General features: G+C 38.6%; 1 pseudogene; it reads left to right on the top strand.

Annotated features, from left to right (window-relative positions):
- The first annotated feature begins 259 nt into the window (after positions 1 to 259).
- LOC149148639 (pectinesterase 2 pseudogene) lies at positions 260 to 4,987 on the top strand (annotated as a pseudogene).
- Positions 4,988 to 10,581: the final 5,594 nt, after the last annotated feature.

Here is a 10,581-nt window from a genome sequence, read left to right as displayed (position 1 = left end):
ATTAAATTACTTTCAAATCCAACAACCTATTTACCATAAGACAACCACATTAACAACATTAATATATAATTTAGTAAATAAAAACCTCAAGCATCCATAAAAAGAAATCTCCATAGTGCTTTGCGCTGTTGCTCATAATATTTAAGTCGATCAGCAATCAAGCTAACCGTAAACCCTTCGCACAGGGCATTGTTAGTCGGGGTTTCGGATGAAAAACTTCTGATCTTCCGAGTCTGGGAAAGCTCTGCATCAATACAAAATGAGTAGCATGGATATAAACTATTCCAATATCAACGCTGGATGGGGGGAATCCAGCATGAGAGCTGCAAGGTGGAAATACCCTACGCGAATCCTTGCCATTGCCCTCGCATCCACATTGCTCATAGTTTCTGTTACTGGTTTATCAGTAGGGGTTTCCAATCGATTTAGTAAAGAGAGGACTGGTGGAGGCGGGCAAATAATGCATTGGAAATCGACATCCGATGCTGTCCACGGCGCCTGCAGCAGCACACTGCATCCGGAATTCTGCGTATCCACCGTTTCGAGCTTTCCTGGATTATCTCAACAGCCAGACTCCATGGAGATTGTGAAGGTCGTCGTGAATCTGAGTATAAATGCGGTGGAGGAGGCAAACGCCAAAGCCCGCAGCCTATCTCGCCCCGGTCTCGACCAAAGACAACGCGGTGCACTGCAAGATTGTTTCGAGTTATTCGACGACACGCTCGATGAATTGCACGGCACGCTCTCCGATTTGCAGAAGGCGACTTTCATGTCAATTCCACAGCACGCCAATGACCTCGAGACATTGCTGAGCGCGGCCATCACGAACCAGTACACCTGCCTCGATAGTTTCTCTCGCAGCGATGGGAATCTCAAGCAACGTTTGCTGGGAGGGCTGCGGAATGTCTCTCATCTTGTCAGCAATTCGCTGGCGATAGTCAAGAATATTTCAGCCGAAGCTTCGAGACTGGCCAAGCTGCGGGGAACTTTTCCGACTCAGAATGGCCGTCTGTTATCGGATAAATCTGGCCCCAATTTCATGCCCATGGATTCTGACGGTTTTCCGACTTGGATGTCGGCCGGAGATCGAAGGGTTTTGCAATCCTCAACAAGCACGGTAAAGCCGAACGCCGTGGTTGCGAAGGACGGCAGTGGAAATTACACGAACATTACAGAGGCAGTGAACAAGGCTCCTGCGAAGAGCCAGGCAAGATACGTAATTCATATAAAAGCAGGAGTTTATGCAGAAAATGTGAACTTGCGGAAGAAGAAAACAAATATCATGTTCATTGGAGATGGCATGGATGTCACAGTGGTCACCGGAAACCGAAATGTGAAGGACAATTTCACAACCTTTCGTTCTGCAACTGTTGGTAAGTCCTGTGATTTCTGATCTCTGTGATTACATATAATTCAAATAGGTTTAATAATATCCTTAATATCTAATTTGATATAAAGTTGAAATCAATTAAAAAATTAAACAGATCTTATTATATAAAGTTCTAATCAATTAAAAAATTAAAAATCTTTAATATTAATTTAGAGATAAATTGATTTTATGATGTTATCAACTTATTGTTTGAAAAATTATGATGTTAAACCTAACTTGATTATTGTAAATGGAAAGGTTTTTCTGTACTTTTATTAGGAGGTGCTGTTCTATAATTTATGTTTACTATTAGAATTATCAATTTTACGAAGGGAAAATAAAATTAATTATTTTTCAAAATTGATTTAAACCATGGTAAATGTAAGATTGTAAAAAAATATAATAAATAATTTTTAAAATTTCACAAAATATAATAAATAATAAAAGTGTCATAAATGATTTTTAAAATTTCATAAAATATAATAAATAATAAAAATGAAAATGAAGTGAAATAATTATTTTAATTTTTATTTATTAAATACCAAATAATACTTGATGATGATGATTAACGTTCACTAAGACTAATGCTGTCTATGGCACTTTAAAAAGAATCTAAATGTGATTCTTCAAAATCTTGTTTCTATGAAAAAAAGAAGAGAAAGAAGCGTAGTTGGGTTGCCTTAATATGTCAAGAAGATTGGAAGTGTGGCAGATGTTAGTGAATTGAGAGCAGATGTGAGTAAGAGTCGGGCAGTCTAAAAGGAAGTGTTTTTCATCTTCCAACTTCTTAGTATCGCAAATCTAACAGATTCTATCATCCCAAGCAGTCTTGGTAGTAGACCATCACCTTGTTTCATTTCGAAACTCAGGAGAATTAGTTCTTATCCTAGCGATGTTCATTTTTTTCTTAGTGTTGGTGAACAGAGAGAGATAATTTTGGTTATCAAGGGTAGGGTTGATTACCTCCTTATAGTATCTTAGCTTCCTTTTACCCTCCAGCTCCTTATCATCCCACAACTTGTCCTTAAAATTGGAGGTAATAGTATCTTTGACACTATCTTTGCTTCCCATGATGATCTCCTCCTTAATCCCCCAATGGTTGAGCCAAGATTGGGCATCCTTATGCCACCCACGCTTGAGGCGAAGGTGGGGGTTTTGACTAAAGTTAGAAGAAATTTTTGGGAGCCTGTGGGATTCCACATTGTAAATTTTCTTCTTATACATTAGATATCTAAACATAGTTGTACTTTCAATGGGGGACATGCCAACTTCGATCAAGAGGATAGGATAGGGAGTATTTCCCTTGATCTTTAGGTTGTAGGTTATGAATTGCTTTTGAATCATCTCAATCTTTCTCCACGACTCTCTAGATATACTGCAACCCCAAACTTCACATCCGTATAAGACAACAGGGGTGATAAGAGTCTCAAAGATGAACCTTTTTTATTCCAAATGCAAAGATTTGTCGACTTACAATTATTTTCAAGCCCATAATAAGCTTTCTAGCCTCCAATAATCCTTTTCTCAATGCTACAATTCCAATTGAGCTAATGAGGAAAGTCAATACCCAAATATTTGTAAGAAGAAACCTCCTCTAAACAATGGTTATCATACATGAAACTACCATGGGTGGTCTTTTTAGATTTAATTATTGTGACTTTAGCCTTCTCTGTATTAAGAGTCATACCCATCTTAGAACATTAGACATGAAGAGTCTTAAGTTGTTTTTCTAGGTCATCATGGATTTTTGAAAGAAGAGCGATATCATTAGCATAAAGGAGAAAAGTAATTATTATACCACCAAGCTTAGTGCTCTTACAACAAACAATTTCCATACACTCCTCAAGCTTATCGATGTAGATGCCAAAAAGGGTACAGGTTAGGGGAAATCCTTGCTTAACCCTGATATTGCATTTAATATCTTTAGACCATCCTTCGTGGGTCTTAAGCTTGGCAATGACATTCTCGTAGAGGCTGGATCACAACAATCCTCAGTTTAGTAGGAACCATGATCTCTTCTAGTCTCTCCCAGCTTATCTCGTGGAACAGTGTCAAAAGTTTTTCTAAAGTACACAAAAAAACAGAAAAGATCAGCGTTACTATTGTGACATTCCTCGTCAATGACACTGGGAGAAACAAGATGCTCGATAGTCGAGTGATGTCTCCTAAAATCAGCTTTCCGTTTAGCTCTTTTACTATGGTTTTCAAGTCAAAGGCTAAGCTTCTTTTCCCAAATGAGCCCATATAGCTTGGCTAGGGCGTGGCTAATCATAATGGTCCTGTAGTTGGAGACCCATTTTTAAAGATAGGCACAAAAAGGGTTTGTGTCCAAAGCTTAGGGAAGTCATGTTGTGTAGCCAAAATGAGAAGCTTGTGGAGATGAGGAATGAGGATAGATCTTCCCATTTTAATGATTTGAGCTTGGTATCCTTCAATATCTTTAGCTTTCCCATTAGCGAGCTTATTAATCCTAAACTAAAATCAACTTAAAATGGTGCCCATGGTGTCCAAAGAGTCATACAACTTCTTAAAATAGTTGTCCCAATTTTCTAGAGAAATAGAATGATAAAACACAACAACATTTTCCACAAATAAACCTTGTATTTCACATTTTACCAAAAATAAAATAAATAAGAAAAATGAAGTGAAATAATTGTTCTAGTTTTTGTCTATAAAAATCCAAAATAATACTTACTTTCACACCTTGACGGAGCACAACAGTAATTTTCCACAAATTATCACAAACATAAACCGTGTTTCACTTTTTACCAATAACGTAGTTGGTATGTAAATTATCACAAATATAAACCGCATTTGAACATTATTATTTTATTAATAATGTAGTTGGTATGTAACATTGCAGCTGTGACTGGAAACGGATTCATCGCTCGCGACATGACCTTCGAGAACACGGCAGGAGCCGCGAAGCACCAGGCGGTGGCCCTGCGTGTGGGATCAGATCGCTCGGCCTTTTATAGGTGCAGCTTCAAGGGTTACCAGGATACCCTTTACGCCCATTCCTTTCGTCAGTTTTACAGAGAATGCGATATCTATGGTACCGTAGATTTCATTTTCGGCAACTCCGCCGTCGTTTTTCAGAATTGCAATCTCCTGGCGCGGAGACCCCTGAAGAAACAGAAGATTTTTTACACCGCTCAGGGCAGGGAGGACCCCAATGAGTGCACTGGAATTTCCATTCAGAACTGTAATGTGACCGCAGCCCCGGACCTGGTTCCAGTGAAGAGCTCGTTCGAGGCATATCTTGGGAGGCCATGGAAAGAGTACTCTCGCACTGTCTTCATGCAATCTTTTCTGGGCGACTTGATTCAACCCGCCGGTTGGTTCGAATGGAATGGATCCTTCGCCCTCAGCACCCTCTACTATGGGGAATATATGAACCACGGCCCTGGTGCAGGCACTACAAATCGGGTCAAATGGGCGGGGTATCGAGTGATTAATAGCTCAAGCGAGGCTAGCCAATTTACAGTCTCAAAATTCATTGAAGGAGATTCATGGTTACCTTCCACCGGAGTTCAGTACGTCTCAGGTTTCACTAACACCGCCAATAGGAGTTCGGTCAATGGAGCTTCTGGACTTTTTGTCGAGAGAAGTCAGTAGTACGTATTGTCATAAAAATGTAGCCAGTGGCATGCAATTGTCCATATGGATCATGGTCAAAATATTTCACATCAGCTTAAAGGTCCTGGGCTTTTTAACAGGGAGAAGCGGTGATGTAACTCTTTGCAGTTTCGAATGGTTTGTTTAGACAATTTCATTGGAAAAAGTATGATGAATTATTCATATTTTTAATAATATGAAAGTAAAATAAATTTTGCAATCAGAAAACATTGATAATTGAGTTTACTAAATAATAGGTTTAATTAAAAGTTAGCTGGAGTGATGGCAAACCCAAACAAAGTAGGTCAAGTCAGAATTTTTAAGTATTTTTAATTTTTTTTTTTGAGTATTTTAATTTTCATCTAAGGACTTTGGTCCTGTTGTAGTTGTGTAGTTTTATTACGATGTTAATGGAAAATAACATTCATAAATTTCTCAAATTATTCAATGAAGGTGAAGGGTTAATAAATATGTTTAAATTTAGTGAATTATTCGATGAAGGTGAAGGGTTAATAAATATGTTTCAATTTAGTGAATTATTAAGTATCTTGAAATTTAAATGGTTTAATTATAGTTTAATAATTTTGGTTAATTTTAGTGGATAATTTTCAACTATAACCATAAGCACTAGGTTTTTGAAGGAAGATATGGTAGGAAATTTGGATGAGCTTGATCAGGGATGAGGCACTTCTAACCGGCAAGATATGGGCTATAATAACATTAATTTTGCTTAGCATTCAATCTCTCCCTGAAAGAGGTTCAAGCTAATACACTTATTAATTTTATGACAAATTTTCCTTCCATTTAGAATTGTTACGGTGTTTATCTCTAAAACAATAAGGTATCTATGCCATGAATAAACTCATTTTAAAGACAGTTTATCATTACATATTTTTATTTTTAATTAAAATTTGGCCATGAAAACTTTGGAAGATAATTGGTTTTCACTATTTAACATGTATTGTCAAAAACACAAATAAATTGTGACCCTCAAAATTCCTTAAAGTATTAAGATAATGTAAATTATAAAACTCATAATTACTATGGTAAAAGGTTCTACTAAATTTTAGATAAAATATTTAAGCAGTTTTTCTTTTGAATCCGTTTATTTTTCAATTTTTGTCTCTACTTAAATCAGTTCACCTTTCATTTTTGTCTACACTTTTTTTTATATTTGACATTTGGCACACATTTTTATTCTTACTCTTCTCCTCTCCATTTGAAATCTCACATACATTTTTATGCCTAGACAGTTATGGAGATTCCAATCATATTTAGAGAAAATCCGACAAGGATTTTTGTAAATCCAAGTTATAGTTAAACTTCAAAATTTTAGGTGTTTTAGATGTTTTTGATGGTGCTGAATCCATTTCCACTCTCAAAAACACGATTCAAATACTACCTCTACAAGATTTTTTGAAATATTTTTACCCAGATTCTAGCGACTTTTAGCTGTCGAAGCAATTCCTTTGCCTGTATGAATTACTCATTTTACTCATAATTTGACATCTGCACCTTGAACTTAACTTATCTCAATTAAAACCCCAATCCCCAATATTCTGTAACACAAAAATAGGCACCGTCAAAAATTTAACCACGCCCATGTCTGTCTAATTACCGAATATTTAGAGAATCCGCAAAGGTGCCCGTAACTTCATCACTATAGCCGCAATTGACCTCAAAACTCTCGATTGATGTTCGACAACAACTTGTTCTGAAAACCATTGGAGTAGCTCTGCATTGCTGAGGGAGATCTTTCGTTTTCCTCCGAACGGGACAGACTCCATGCTCTTCTCCTTCAGCATCATATCTGCAAAATTCAACAACATCTTGACGTTTGCCTCGCTCGGATTCTCGGCGTCGCCCATGAATCCACAACCCTGTAAATTCCACAGCCGCGATAAAGTTCAGCGAGCGGAAAATAGGTAGGAAAAGAAAACTGTATTGCCCAGGGCAGGCTTGAAATTTATCGTCTAGGACAAAAAGTTACATGAATCCACAACCCTGTAAATTCCACAGCCGCACTAAAGTTCAGTAAGCGGAAGATTGTAAGATTTTTGAGATACACAGATCTAGATCTGCAAAACAATAAACAAGCTTGCAAGAGAAGGAAGGAAGCGAGCAAGAATTGAGAAAAGAATGAAAATTGATTCTACAATATTAGTTTTAGAATAAATACATAAAAGCAACTAAATTAAGCTTAGTTGTACATGCAATAACTAAAGCTAACTAAAGCTAAGTGTGCTTTATCTTATGTTAATGTGTACATGTGCCACATGCAAGCAATAAGTTAACTGGAGCTAATCTAGGTGCATGTACACCAACACAGCTAGTCTAAGTGCATGTACACCAACACCCCCCCTTAAGCATAACTTAGGTGAGTGTGATGCAAAATGAATGAGTCCCAGCAACACGGCCATTTTAGGTACCCATATACAATGCATAAAAATGAGGAAAGAGGGAAAACCTAGTGGGAAGAAAAGCCCCCCTCAAAATATAATGCAAAAGTAGAGAAAAGAAACCACTGCCCATTCGACGGAGTACTGCAACATTGTATCGTCTGCGCGGCTTCATGAGGCATCCCATGATTTCGCTGGCGATGGACTAACGTCTGTTCGAATAGATGTAAGATTTGGTTTCTTTTCCAATTTTCGATATTTCCAGCTGAAAGCTACTCTGGGAGAATCGTGAGACCCTTGAGGGCACGGATGATTACTGGTATAGCACAGAAACGAAGGGCCTTCCATGAGGATCACGTCACCTTTCGGCCATTTTATGCTGCAAACATCCGAGCTGTCGTCATCGATGGACCAAAAAGATAAAGAAATAACCTCTATTTTTGCGGGCCCATGATTGATAAGACCGAAAATTATGTGCGAGAAGTCCCTTCCGCTCTCTGCATCTTTACGCAGTCTACTTTTCATCACCATTTCTACCTCTAGATGCGGTGTAGTAGAACAATTTCTTGAAGTACGCTGCGTAGCTGCAGCGCCTTTATTTGCACCCGTGTCTTTTGGCTCGACATGGTGTAGCTTTTGGATCGCCTTGCTTGACAGAATGTAAGGTTTGGTGTCTTCGACCTCTTTAAAGATTTCGGCGGTAATTGCCTCCTCGGATGTTTCGTTCTTTACATGAGTTGGACTCTCTAAAGCGTTGGATTCATAATAAGATTCATCGCAAGAACTTTCCGCATCTTCGTATGAACCAGCGTTTTGTAGAGAACATGAACCCTGCTCCGTTAATGGCTGACTAGACCTTCCCATGCAGCTTCCTTCAGTAGCTGCAGTGATCATGGGATTTACCCTGCCCACGCCTAGAAAATCCCTTGTTAATCCATCACTGCCATCTTCTGTTCACGCGTTGAGATTTCTCATGGTTGCCGAGATTAATGGATGGGTTCCTTGCATAACTGATTGTTGTGGGCTGCGTCGAATGGTTCCGATATTTTCCCCAGATCCTGTTGCGAAAAGCATGGAATAAAGGTTGCCGCTCCCGGTATTTGACGATGTCAATGACAACAAGCCAGACAAAGGTTTCTGTCCTTGAGAGTAATCATATTTCGACGGAGGCGGCATAACATGAAACATGCTTTTCGGCGACTGTGCATCAAGAATAACTTGGCCATTTGATTGAGGAACAAAATCAGAAAATGTATACAGACGAGATTGATCATTTACCTTGCCAGATGCAATCTTCAAATTGGTTTGCATGTCATAAATGCTCACGGAATCTGGGGTAAATTCCACTTTCCTTCCGCTGCCCGTGTGTGTCATCTGATACACTGAGAGAAGATTCACAGAAAGCCTTGGAACATGCAAGACATTTTCAAAACTTCCATCTTCGAATTGCACTCTTCCTTGTCCAGTTGCTGCAACTGCAAAATTATCCCCCATGAGAATGGGAGGACCTGAGTATGCATGTAGAGAAGAAAAGGATTCATTTGAAGAAGCCATATGATGTGAAGCTCCTGAATCGATGATTCATTCTTGTGGTGCAGAATGAAGAGCAATCAAAGCATGCCCGTTACCTCTTGGATCTGGTGCTTTTTCTCCAGACTTCTTCTTAGCATTCTTAGGAATGTGGTCTCCAAGATTGTGTTGCTGGAGTGTCTGCGCCATAAGATCTATAGTCTTCTTCATGCATGCAGATTCAGGATGAAAACCACGGTGGCAATAATTGCACATTGATTGCCCCTTCGTTCCTTTCCTTTCCTTTGAGCCAGATGATCCATCAGGGGGTTTGGGATGTCCTCCCTTTTTTGGATCAGGATCCTTCTTCCCTTTTCCTTTCTGATGGTCTTTGGAATTTGCCTTTCCTTTTGCATGCACAGTAAGTGCATGCGCTTTGGAATTTTTAAGTGTGCCCATTTTGATGAGCTTATCTTGCTCGTGCATCAAAGACTGAATAAAAGAATCCAGTGAGGGCATCTTCCAAGCTACACCAGTTGTAGATCTGACTGTGTGGAATGTAGAGACGAATACTGCATACTCTGGACCAAGTTTTGATAAAATGTGAAACAGAAAACTCTGATACGCAGAACATAAATGAATAAAATACTTTATTAAAATGATGAATTACAGATGATGATGTTTACAGTGGGGATGCCTGGCTTATATATTGCCATGGACACCCTTTAGGAAAGGGCATGATCTTATGATCGTGCCCTTTCGCCTAACTAAACCTAAAATAAATAATAAACCTAAAATTAACTATTTTTTACATAACATTGCCTTCCTCTCAAAAGAATGCTTTGTCCTCAAAGCATACGTAACGACGGATGTTGTTGACAAAATGCTTCATTCTCGCAAGAAGCTTCTTCTTCGGGCAAGTCCTTCCACTTAATCAGATATTCCTTGATAGTACGATAACGAAGCTTTATTTCTCTAGTAGACAAAATACCTTCTGGTTCTAAAATAACTCTTCCCTCATCATCTAGGGATGGCAGTGTTGTTTGCGCTGTTTGATTGTTACCTAGGGCCCTTTTAAGGCAGGATACGTGGAAGACGTTGTGAACACGACTTGTCTCTGGAAGGCTTAAACCATATGCAACTTGGCTAATCTTTTTGTTGATCTGATAAGGTCCATAAAACTTTGGTGCCAATTTGTTTTTTCCTTTCTGTTTTAAGGATAATTGCTTGTATGGTTGGAGCTTAACAAATACCCATTCTCCAACTTCAAACTCTCTTTCGGTTCTGTTACGGTCTGCTTGTTGCTTCATACGATTCCTTGCATTATTTAGATTTTCTTTTAATATTTGGACGATTTTCTGGGTTTCTTCTAGTTGATCTTTAACAGCAGGTAGATTTGTTTGGACCATAGCTAGATCTTTCCATTTCGGGGGTTCATATCCATATAGGGCTTGGAATGGCGTCATTTTTGCTGATGTATGATAGGTGGAGTTATACCACCATTCAGCAAGGTGTAACCATTGAGCCCATTTATTTTGTTTTTCTGTAGCGTAGCAACGTAGGTAGGCCTCCAAACATTTATTGACAACTTCTGTTTGTCCATCTGTTTGCGGGTGATAAGCGGAACTCATATTTAAGTAAGTTCCTACATGGTTGAACAATTCCTTCCAGAAATTACCTTTGAAC

This window comes from Pinus tabuliformis, chromosome 9 (genome assembly GCF_031772625.1).
Source record: "Pinus tabuliformis cultivar Carrire ecotype Pingquan chromosome 9, CPIR1, whole genome shotgun sequence".
In the NCBI taxonomy this organism is placed as follows: Eukaryota; Viridiplantae; Streptophyta; class Pinopsida; order Pinales; family Pinaceae; genus Pinus; species Pinus tabuliformis.
The sequence above is the reverse complement of the archived record's forward strand: the minus strand, read 5'-3'. Positions and strand labels throughout refer to the sequence as shown.